Source organism: Phyllopteryx taeniolatus, chromosome 9 (genome assembly GCF_024500385.1).
Source record: "Phyllopteryx taeniolatus isolate TA_2022b chromosome 9, UOR_Ptae_1.2, whole genome shotgun sequence".
NCBI lineage: Eukaryota > Metazoa > Chordata > Actinopteri > Syngnathiformes > Syngnathidae > Phyllopteryx > Phyllopteryx taeniolatus.
Window position 1 is genome coordinate 8,598,545 of NC_084510.1, and position 12,078 is coordinate 8,610,622.

The window sequence follows — 12,078 nt, forward strand, 5'->3', positions numbered from 1 at the left end:
GAAAGCTCACATTTGTGAAGCTCATCTATTTTTCACATATATGACTTGTATAACAAAAACAAATGAACATTTTGAAGAAAACATAAAAAGTGTGGCCTGGAGAGAAGTCAGAATTGCAGTAGCTCTGAGCTGACAAGACCTTTACTCCAAGCAATCTGCCATCAATCTGGTCACACTACTCTGGTCTACTGCCTTTGTGTCTAGCATCATAATCTTACCCTGAAATCTGGATTTATCATTCATCAGACTTGCCCTCTTAAACCAACTCTTTAGTTCAGTTCAAACGTCAGTTCAGTTCAAAAGCTGGTTAGGCATGGGGAATAAACAAGTGAAACAGCATACGTAATATAAACATACATGAGGTCATAAGTGTAACACACTCTTACCTTAATACTCTGCAGTCAACACTGACGTGATTAATTCGACCAAAGTTGATCACCTTCTGTTGTGTTAATTCAAACGTAATACAGTTACAGAGTCACGGCAAACTCAGAGTCAAATGCGTCTCTTTTTCCAAGAGCAGTCCGAATCAGTTGAGAAATGGGTTGTAACGGCAGGAAGAGGACGTAAAGGGAGGAGAGAGGCAAAGTGAAAACCCCCCCGCATCTCTCTGGAACAATGCTGAAACAGTTTTCCCCTGAGGTCCAAAGTCCGACGGTAAACTTCCTTTAAGTCCGCCGCGCTAAAACAGTGTTCTCTCACTCTCTAGGCCCACAGCTTGAGTCACACCAATTCAGCAGTTTGATTGGCTCTTGCCTTCAAACAGTCACACGGACTCACCATTTAAGTGATGCCTATAAACAGCTGGGTCCACGCCACCTGGCACATCACCAAGACAGCCACTTCTGCTGCAAAGGCACCAAATCACTCATCTTACAGACACCAATCAAGACAGTTTACAGCCTAATACACAACAGGACACAAACACGCGTGAAGACCTGAAGCACGAATGGGATTCACCCCAAATCACCAGTTTCTTTGTTACAAGTAAGTGTGACACTGTATGGTAACATAGGGGGCTAAATGGGCTTGATAGGTGACAGCTGCTAAGTTGAAAAACCAATGTTTGTACTCTTTGAAGCACGGTATGTTTTGTCACTGTGGTCATGTCGAGTTGTATGACGTGATACAAAAATGACAGAATTATTTACTTTCACAGTACTCTTACAGTTTGCCAGAAAAAAAACAACAACAACTCACCCCTGAGAAAGATCAAGGTTTTTCTTCTGATAGGCCAAATAACCCAACAGACCTCACACAAGACCATAATGTGCAAATCCCCGTTTCCTTATCTGTAACTAAATCAGGACTCAAACAAATCAACTTCTGGGGTTCATGCAATGGCCAACATGAATCTCCCTTCTGTATACTTGATGGGCGAGATTCTTTACTTGACCATAACAGAGATTTGCTTTGCTTATGATTCAGATGGCTACGATTCAATTACCAACTATTGATGCATCTCGATGCATGTTTTTAAAATTCTTTACTTGCTACTTTTAGAACGTTATTTGTAATGACCCATAACTCCATGATTAATACAGTTACTTCCATTATCATGTATTCACCCAAAATGGAAAATAAGTATACATTCCAACAGTAGTGTGTTTATTCAAATGATTGGCAAAAAACATAACAGTGTTGGTTTTTTAGCATAATAGTTAATATTAGCATTTGCCTCCATCACAGTCAGCATGGTCCGAGCGGGCTGACTAACAGCGGGAGAGCTCAAATAACGAAATCATTTCATAAACTAATTCAGTTCATTAAGTTTACTGAAAAGATTTGTTCTTTTGAACGAAACGTTCGCGAACGAAACATCACTATACCAGGCGTCCTACTTAAAATATGGGTTTATCGCACCAACACAACAAACACATCAACATAGGGTATGTTGGGAAGTTCACTTCTTTCTCTCTGATTTTCCTCATTCATCAACTTCTCAAAGTATTCTTTCCATATATCCAGCATGCTGCTGGAATCAGTCAACACATTTCCATCTCTATCTTTAATCACCCTAATCTCCTGCACATCCTTCCCATCTCTATCCCTCTGTTTGCCCAACCTGTATAGATCTTTTTCTCCTTCTTTAGTGTTCAACCTGGCATACATGTCATCATATGCCTTTTGTTTGGTATTTGCCACCACTACCTTCGCCCTATGTCGCATCTCCATGTATTCCTTTCTCCTCTCAGTCTTTTCAGTGTCCCACTTCTTCTTAGCTAACCTCTTTCCTTGTATAATTTCCTGTACTTTGAGGTTCCACCACCAAGTCTCCTTCTCCATTTTCCTACCAGAAGATACACCAAGTACTCTCCTGCCTGTTTCTCTGATCACCTTGGCTCCAGTGGTCCAGTCCACTGAAAGCTCCTTCTGTCCACCAAGAGCCTGTCTCACTTCTTCCCGAAAAGATGCACAACACTCTTCCTTTCTCAGATTCCACCACATGGTTCTCTGCTCTGCCTTTGTGTTCTTAATCTTCCTCCCCACCACCAGTCATCTTACACACCACCATCCTATGCTGTCTAGCCACACTCTCCCCTACCACTTACAGTCAGTAACCTCCTGCAGTCTGCAATCCTTCATCTGCACAAGATGTAATCCACCAGCGTGCTTCTACCTCCGCTCTTGTAGGTCACACCATGTTACTGCCTCTTCTGGAAGAAAGTGTTCACTACAGCCATTTCCATCATTTTTCCAAAGTCTACCACCATCTGTCCCTCGAGGTTCCTTACCTGGATGCCAAACTTACCCATCACTTCTTCATCACCCCTGTTTCCTTCACCAACATATCCATTAAAATCTGCACCAATCACAACTCTCTCTCTGTCTGGGATGTTCAGAACTACTTCGTCCAGCTCCTTTCAGAATTTTTTTTTCACCCCTAGGTCACATCCTACCCTAAATTTCAAGTTTCAGCCTCATCACTCAATCTGATCCTCTTTTCACCTCCAAGACATTCTTAGCTAACTCTTGCTTTAAAATCACCCCTACTCCATTTCTCTTCCCATTTCCACCATAGTAAAATAATTTGAACCCTGCCCCTAAACCTCGAGCCTTACTGCCTTTCCACCTGGTCTCCTGGACACACAATATATCAACCTTTCTCCTAATCATCATGTCAACCAACTCCCGGGTCATAATTCCAACATTCAAAGTCCCCACATACAGTTCTAGGCTCTGTGCTTTACTCTTCTCTTTCTGATGATGAACCCGCTTTCCACCTCTCCTTCGTCTTCGACCCACAGTAGCTGAATCTCCACTGGCGCCCTGTAGGATAACGGCGTCTGTGGCGGACGTTTTTAACCCGGGCCACGACCGATCCGGTATGGAATTCTTTGGATCAACGCTCATATTTGTTTGGCAAAGTTTTAAGCCGGATGCCCTTCTTGACGCAACCCTCTGCATTTATCCTGGCTTGGGACCGGCCTACAGTTTGCACTGGCTTGTGCCCCCCATAGGGCTGCATTGTCAGTGTGACTAAGTGTAATGCAATCATATGTTTATAAGGATATCTGGGTTTGTATCTGTAATGGGATGTATCAAACAAAAGTGTATGCAGTGTTGTGTAAGCGTGTAGCCAGTAATTTCTATCACTTGCTGTTGACCATTGGGACACTTTGCTGGATAGCGGCATGGAGTTTAGTCTGATGTTCATCAGTCTCGCGTGGCTGCCAATAGAAGGTTGTTTGGCGTATTTGATCACTATCCAAAGACATCACGAATTTAGAACAACACATGCATTTAAATCAATCTTAGGTCAGATAAATAAAGTATGATTACAAAGCCCTGACTCAAAAAAGTATAATGATGAGAAAATACAACTGGTGGGAAACTGGAGACCAATGTGTGGGTGAGGGAGACCAGGGACACAAGAGGATGGGAAGGGCACGTGTAAATTAGAAGGGATTGGGATTAGTCGTGGGAGAGTGCAGCAAGGGAATGAGTGAGAAAGTTGGCATTCCACAGAGCTCTTTCAAGTGGCCTCTGTGGCTGTGTGGGGAGTCTCAGACAATGGATGGTTCTGCCATCGTCACGGAGACGCCTCTGTAAATAACAACGACTAGAAGAGTGCAAGATGGGGGAGGAGAGAACTGAGGCCAAACCTGAATCTTTAACCTTCGGAGTTAGTCAAACAAGCCAAGATTTAGTTCTAACATAAAAATCGACGTTGGTAGCAGCAAGCAGTATTCATAACACAAACTAAAGAAAATGTTTTAATATTTTTTTCATCACAAAGAGATAATTGCTTTATTTAGTCTTTAAGCAAAAAAACATTCACGCCGACGATATGCCATACCAATAGTGACAATGACCTTCATTCAGAGCCCGACGTGCGCAATTGAGACCTTTAAACATCAGAGAAATATAGGGTGAAATGAAGTTAGAGGCCCTCTGGGAAACCTGCATTGTAATCTGATTAGTTTTAGAGGCAGCAAATCAAGTTAATGGTCAGCAAACTTCAATTAGTCTCAGCAGCTGTATGTCTTATACCCACAGAGTCTCGGATAACTATGTCACTGCAGTGCTGTGGATCAGGTCATCTCACTGACCTACTAAATATACACTATACAATAGTGATAATGTCACAGACGGTCTCTCCATTCTTTCCTGCTTAGAGTATTTGTTGTTGGAAGGCCATCCGCAGAGTCCCCTTGACAGACAGGTTAATGGGTGTGATTTGTTCTTAAATATACATGCCAAGCTTCTGCTACACAAACACCTCAGAACCCTGGCCAAAGGGATCACAGGTATCTATCTATGTGTAGGAAAAAACTGGAAAGAACAAAGGGATTTTTGATGAGGACAATGCAGTCAGTATGCAGTAACCTTTTAAAAATAAAATATTTTAGGCTGCTTTTTACTTATCATCATCTCCTGAGAGCCACCTGTCACGCAACAGCTGAAGTGACACACCTCAATTTGAGCCAAGATGTCTACCAGCTGTGCATGTCCTTGGCTCTGGCTGCCGTTGTAAGGAGTGGCAAGATGGACCGTGGGATCATATAGAAAGGTTAGTATGAATCAAGACTCAGTAGACCCACCCCTGGAATTTGAAAGTGTAACCCCAGCTCTTTTTCGTAAGAATATATCTATTACAGAACAGTCTCACTTGCAGTGTAAACTGGAAACAGAAAGGAGCTATTAATAAATAAAATGAGCAGCGACCACACTGCCTGGTGTTTTTGCCACTGATACAGCATGAGAGTGGTTGAAAATAGACTTGGAAAAAAGTAGAATAGTATTTAAGATAAATGGCCATGTGAGATCTCAAACTTTTAAAAGTGAGCCACAACAGAAATCATTGTTAAGGATGAAGATGTAAAACAAGACCAGAGCTCTAACAGTACAACAGAATTAGGTTAAACTGAAGTTTGTCTCAGGAGAGAGAAAAAAAGATAACCAAATTTATTATTGTAGGCAGGCTCACAGCAATGAGGAAAAGACTGAAAATTAGCAAACCACACCAGAAGCTGAGATAAAACAAGTATTTGCGGTGAACATAAAACTGCCATGGTTAGATCCTTAAAGTGGCGATAGTTGAAAAGCACGAAAGACTCCCGCTGTATGCTTGTAGACAAAAAAGACCGCCCCTTGTTTCCTAAATGAGCCAAATGGTGATTATGTCTACATGACTCATTGCTAAACAGTCACAAGAGCATGTAGAGAAGTTTGTTTTTGATTTTGGCTTTTTATACCTTTTCTTCCTTACACATACACATAAACCTTGTAAAAAAAACCTCTGAACTTTGGAGTGTGGTAAGAATTCTAAAATAAATCTAATGATAGCCAATAATCATGGAGGAGTTCTGAATGTCACCATTGCCTGATTCTATGCATACATGACTATACGCTTACAGGGCTAAATGAAACACCAAAATAACTAACAAGCGATAAGTAACTTTTCATGTTTCGCGTCTTTTGATGCTGGAATCCACTACTTTTTTTGTTAAAAAAATATTTTCACCCAAGCTAATAGAGGAATTGACAAAACGCTGATTAAGCCTGTCAGCTCCTCTAACATTCCTGCAATGGCACAGTTGGTGGTGCACCCAAAATGATGTAGAAGGAAATGACGGCAAGGAAATTAGGCATTTTGCTGAGCAATGGGAGGAGCGTAGTTGTAAAACGCTGCTTAAAATATTATTTTCGTTTTTGAGGCATAAAATAATTACTATGTAAACAAAAACAATAATAAAAATTGCCGCAAATGAACAACTGTTGGCTGACGTGGCCACGACCCAGCACTCCTCTCGTTCTTACTGATATGTTTTTAATGGTTTTGTTGATCCTTATCTCTTTTCTCTGTGTGTGTGAGAAAAGTTAACGTGCTAGTGCCCTTGCGATGTGGTTTACGAGAACTTTTATCCATTTGATTATAACTTTGAGGGTTGTAAACTGCTGCCGCTTCACCACCTGTCGTGACATGTGGAGAGGTTTTCACAGCAGGCTGCTGCGACTTCCTGAATCTCCCGACGGACATCGATCGGCGGCGACATACATACAGCGTTCTTCTTTGTTGGTTTTCGCTGCTTCTTCGTTGGTTTTCGCCACTTCTTCGGGGCCGGCGGACTAGGCATTGAAATTGGGAACCGAAATGTAAAAATTTTAACGATTCCGGGAGAACCGGAACTTTAGTCCCGGGTCCAATCGGTTTACGATTCTCGATGCCCAACCCTAGCAGAGGGAATCAGCATGTGCAGCATCAAATGCCCGTCCTCATTGTGGCGGGCCACCACAATTAAATTTTGGCCTCCACAAATTGATTTTGGCTTTTGTTGCACGAATTTGTGCCTTGATGTGCTCCTTCTGTGTGTCTGCTAATGATCCATACCACCGATTTCCTTTCTGATACGATACGGAAAACACAGGCCCTCAAATGACGAGAAATCAAAAGTATTGATATTTAATTTCGAGAATCGTTCTTCTGATATCAGTGGTATTAACATTTGAAACAGTATCGATCCTTCCCCACGCCAGTGACACTGCTCCAGCCGGCGTATAATGGCGTCTCGTCACAGCACACGGTGCTCTTTTTTCCCCCTTGCTACCCTGGTAGCTTGTGTTCCCCTGTGTCCCCACCAAAAAAAACTACCACTGTACAGAAGGTTCCTCCTGGGGGGTAGGGTCTTCCGAGAGCTAAGACCTAACAGGAACTCTTTGAGGGGGCGGGCTGTGCTGACTAATGCTGATTGGTTGACAGACATCAGTAGGCGTTGACTTTTTCCATTCACAGGGCTGCCATTATGCGGCGTTACGCAAGGTTAGAAAGAGGATTCAAATACATTGAAAAGCAAAACTTCCAAACACCGATCTTTACGTTTTCCAGCTGAGCCGCACTTGGTGGCCAAGTAGCAGGCTGGACAAACTCTGTGCTCGTCGAGTTGACGTTGCGGGGCGGATACCAAGCACAATGGCAAGGTCCACCGCTGGCTGACTCGGTCAAGCTAAGGGGCAGAGGTCCAAGCCCAAACAGATGTGTACGTCTTCCTCAATCGGGGCCAGAGGAGACGAACACCGGAGTGAGGCTGGCCAGCGGGGATTCTCTGGTCCAATTAAGTCAGTCGGGAGAAAAGTTAAAAAAACCTTCCCAGGCAGTAGCTCCTCCAGCTTGCGGAAAAATGCCGCATTTGACATACTGCAAGACAAGGAATTGAAGCCAGGAATTGAAGGAATTTTGAGACCGTTTTTCAAATGTTTGCATTTCTAAAATGTGTATAGGCAAAAAGGCACAATTTTGTTTGTAGTTGTGTGTATTTTCGCTTGGAAACGACACTCCATATTGGGAAAAGCCTACGTACGGTCGTCAGGACCTTTCAAGTTTAGGATTACGTCGCAAAAAGACTATAACATGAAGCGAACTAACGTTGCAGTGGCGAGCACGGCGAGTCCCCCCCCATGCGTAACCTAACTTTGTTGACTCCTTTATCCCCAATTATTCATGTTCAAAGTTATGTAAATGATATTTGTGAAACAAATAAGGATAGATATGCAACTGTGAACGTCAGCGTCCTACTTCACGTCATACTGCCACGGGACTCATACTGTAAACCCACAAGTTCTACAGTTAAATCATTTTGAAAAAGTTTTATTTTTATGCACCGCACTAAATGTTTTGAAAAAAAAAAAACTACATTGATACCGAAAATCAAGTTCCGCTCTTTTGCTAACAAATACACATTTTATATTCAAATTAGGCTTTACATGATCAGGATTTTTGGTGCCGATCACCGATCAGAGAGTTGAAAAAAACGATAACCGATCACCGATCTGATCACAAGATGGAGGAATGTGTCTATTCAAATGACCTATCATTTACTGTATATACTTGTGTACTTAATTGCTCAAAAAATTATATTTACAATAAATAATGTATCTTTATTCATCTATTTAGGCATAGTGACAGACAGAACAAATGATAAATGGCAGGAATTATTAGATGGCAGGAAGTACATACAGTAATTACAGTCCACTTTTTGGGACATTTTTGTTTGTCGGTGTGCCGTGAGATTTTTTCAATTGTAAAATATGTTCCTTGCTTCCATAAAGGTTGAAAATCACTTCTCTAGAGGAAGCATTAGGTTTGGTTGGTGATATCTTACATTTATAACTAGACAGTTGATGTTAGCAGAAAAACAATCACGGGACTCATATTGATGAACAGGTTGTTTATGAGGAAGAGCCCCATTGGAGCAAATATAAATAAAAAAAATACCTTCCTCCGCATCAATTTTTCAATTGTAAAATATGTTCCTTGGCTCATTAAAGGATGGCAATCACTGCTCTAATCAGATCGTGTATTCTAATCAGTCAGGTCAAACCAACATTACATGACAAAAATAATGGGTGCTAACTTACTGTAATTAAGTTACTTTAGTTTTACTTAAATTACTTCACCCACACCGAAACTTTACAGCATGATTCGACAGAACGGCGCCATGTTTACGTCCAACCGTTCGTGGTACCTCTAGCTTGCTAGGCTACATCAAATTTTGTTGCCTGCTTGCGAGCCGTATCGTATTCAAAGTACGTGAACATACCTCAAGCAAGCCTTAAACGAACGTCCTCTCCTGCCCTGAGCACCGGTGAGCACCAGCACACGCTTTCCCCCATTTTGTCCTTATAATACAAAGTCCGTGCGCTCCACTCTTGCTGTCGTCGGCACGGTAACGATTGTACCCGGTCGCATTTGAGTTGACAAGATAAAGCCCAATGATCGTAAAACGCGGGATGTGGTATTATCGGAATACAAGATTTTATTGCAGTAGTCTGACATAGTGCAATCGTGTCTGATCCGGGCATTAAGTGTTGTCTGTCTCAGACGTGTTGTCTGTTCCTCACCGCCGTCAACTTTATTGGCCGTCAGATATTTACAATAGTACGTCAAAAGACGAGCGACAAGGCTAAACATAAACTACCTTTTGGATTCAAATATACTGTGTACGATGGCGACGCAGAATAAATGTCTATTGCGGAGACGATCAACGACATCACTGATCGGATCGACGAATTATGACATTAAAGCCGATCAGCATAAAATGCTAAATATCGGCCGATACCAATCAGCCCGATAAAATCAGTGTAAAGTCCAATTCAAATCACACTCATTGCTTTTTTCCCTTACTCCAAACACCCATGTATGCTGATATTAAGTTAGTTATGCTGCCGTTATGTTAATTAAGTACAGCATTTATGAAAAGTAAAAAAGAAAAAACTGAATATATGCAAACACTTGCATGCCTTTTGTTATGCTTTATTTTGATCTGGACATGCATGTTTGTTTCCCTGATGTCTTTTAAAATTATATAAAAGAAACGACCTGTTTAGTCAGCCGCTGCTTGTTGCAGACAAACTTTATATTCACAGTAAAATATTTTTCAGCTATAACGAGTCACTGACAATCTTTATTTTATACAAAACTAAGGTATGCCAATTACTACACACATCATGCATGGTCAGTGCTACCAATGGAAAAGTTAGTGTTGAGCCCTGTAATTGATTTTACATTATTAATTTGTTTGCATTTATTTATTTATTTAAGCGCTTGTATTTTTTTATTGAAATATTTTAATTTATTAAAAGATATTCCGGAAGTGTTCGTTTAACTTAAAAGACCCCCCCACCCACCCAAAAGCCCCGACCAGCCACCAAACACCCACCACCACAAATACATTCCGGTCCTGTGGGAAAGACTGGACTTTTGTCAATGAGAAACAGATCCTCTATCATGCTACACTTAATGGCAGATACATACAGACAAAACAGAAGGATAGACACAAAACATTAGTTATTTGTGAATAACACACTGTTGTGCTGTTTGGAAACATTTCAAGATTTCTTATCTATTATGAGCAGATGTTAATATCCCAGAACAAAAGGAAACTGGTAGTGGAACAACCAGCATGCCCAAGAGAACTGCTTTGTTTTTCAAAAGCTACAATCTCGACTGAGATCTCAGCAATAAAGATACGTAAACCAGCAGAGAAATGTAATATGGAAGATATATTCAAAATAGAATACGATAATATTCTGTCTACATCAGAGGGTCTAACTCGCTTTCATAAAGCAGGGGCAATTATGTGAAACCACAAACCACTATGACCCTTCCAACTTTATATTTATTTTATTTCATCTTTCTCCCTCCCTCTTTCATCCATGTCACTATCAATAAGGTGGAGCTCTGACTATAGACAAGCATGTCTCAGGGCTTGTTTCATCCATTTTGACTGTCACATCAAGGCTCGAAATATATTTTTTTCTTCGAGGAGCAGTTTTGCTAATAATTTCTTTGTTTGAGGAGCAACTTTCTAATTTTGAGGAGCTTTGAGGAGATTTTGCAGCTTTGAGATTTCCCTCAGACACCCGAAGCAAGGATTTTATTAAACAATAGAAATACGAGAATATAATGGGGACACGAATGTAGGGCTGCAGCCAACAAATATTTTAGTACTGGAGAATCCTACTGAAAATTCTACCGAATTGATTATTTGGATAAACTATATTTTAGTTATTTTGAATATAAGAGAAAATAAGACCTTCCATTTAATAACGTTTAACTCATTGGTTCAATAATTAACAGTTTGTATTTCTTAAATTCACATTGTGTATAAAAGGCATTGATTAAAAAAAAGTGCATTTTCACTTAAGCACCTAGTATTTTAGCATTGTGTGACATATTAATACATTATGTCACACTGACCAAAAAGCACCCTGTATGTACCGCTATGGTTGCGTGATACTGTACTTGTAATAAACAAGCCACACATTTGACGGTACTAATAATCAACAGAGACATTCCGCAGCACGCAGGTCTAACGTTATGTTAGTAAGGTAGACTAACGTTCACGTCACTGACTTGTGCCATGTTAACTTCATACTCGTCGTCTTCGGCGGAGAGAAAGGTCCGTGTTACAACGAATGGGTGCTCGTCTTGCATTTCACTGTGAAATGCTCCCACACTTTTGCCATTCTCTGTCTTTTTCGCTTCTCAATTCACCGTCGCGTTCCATCTTGCAACCTCTGTCTTCCCGCTCCTCTACCGAATAGCTTCACTTCCATATCCACGTATCGGTGACGCGCGTTGAGTCGCATATGCCCGTGTGCTCCGTCTCTGCCACCGTCTCCGCAGCAAAAATGATTCGCACTTTTAGTTTTCAAGTCAAGTCAAGATTTTCAATGTGTTTTTAGAGGCACAAAATGCTAATTTTGGCTCACAAATTGCGATGCGAGACTGCTTAATTCGAGCCATGCACATTTCACCTGCTCTGTGAATTCTGACATGGTTTCTAATTTCTTGGCAAGACATGTTGATTGGTGAGCATGTGAGAGGGCCATATGGCGAAACAGAGTCGTGCCTTGAGATAAGCGTTAAATTTGTTTAGTGATTGTGCTTGTAACTCAAAACACTCATATCTCAAATCATATTTTCTCATTGAAATGAATGGAAATGGCATTAATCCATTTCAGTCTCTTACGCCCCCCCCCCCAAAAAAAATGGTGTCATTTGTATTCAGTGAGTAAAAATAACACTCCATAATATTGTCATTCTGCGCAGAAGATAAAGAATACATAACTGAG

General features: G+C 41.1%; 1 protein-coding gene across 3 annotated transcripts in view; it reads right to left on the minus strand.

Moving 5' to 3' along the window:
• The window catches only part of arhgap46a (Rho GTPase activating protein 46a), a 51,267-nt gene that overhangs the window by 13,953 nt on the left and 25,236 nt on the right, over positions 1–12,078 (minus strand). The gene's annotated exons all lie outside the window — the stretch shown is intronic.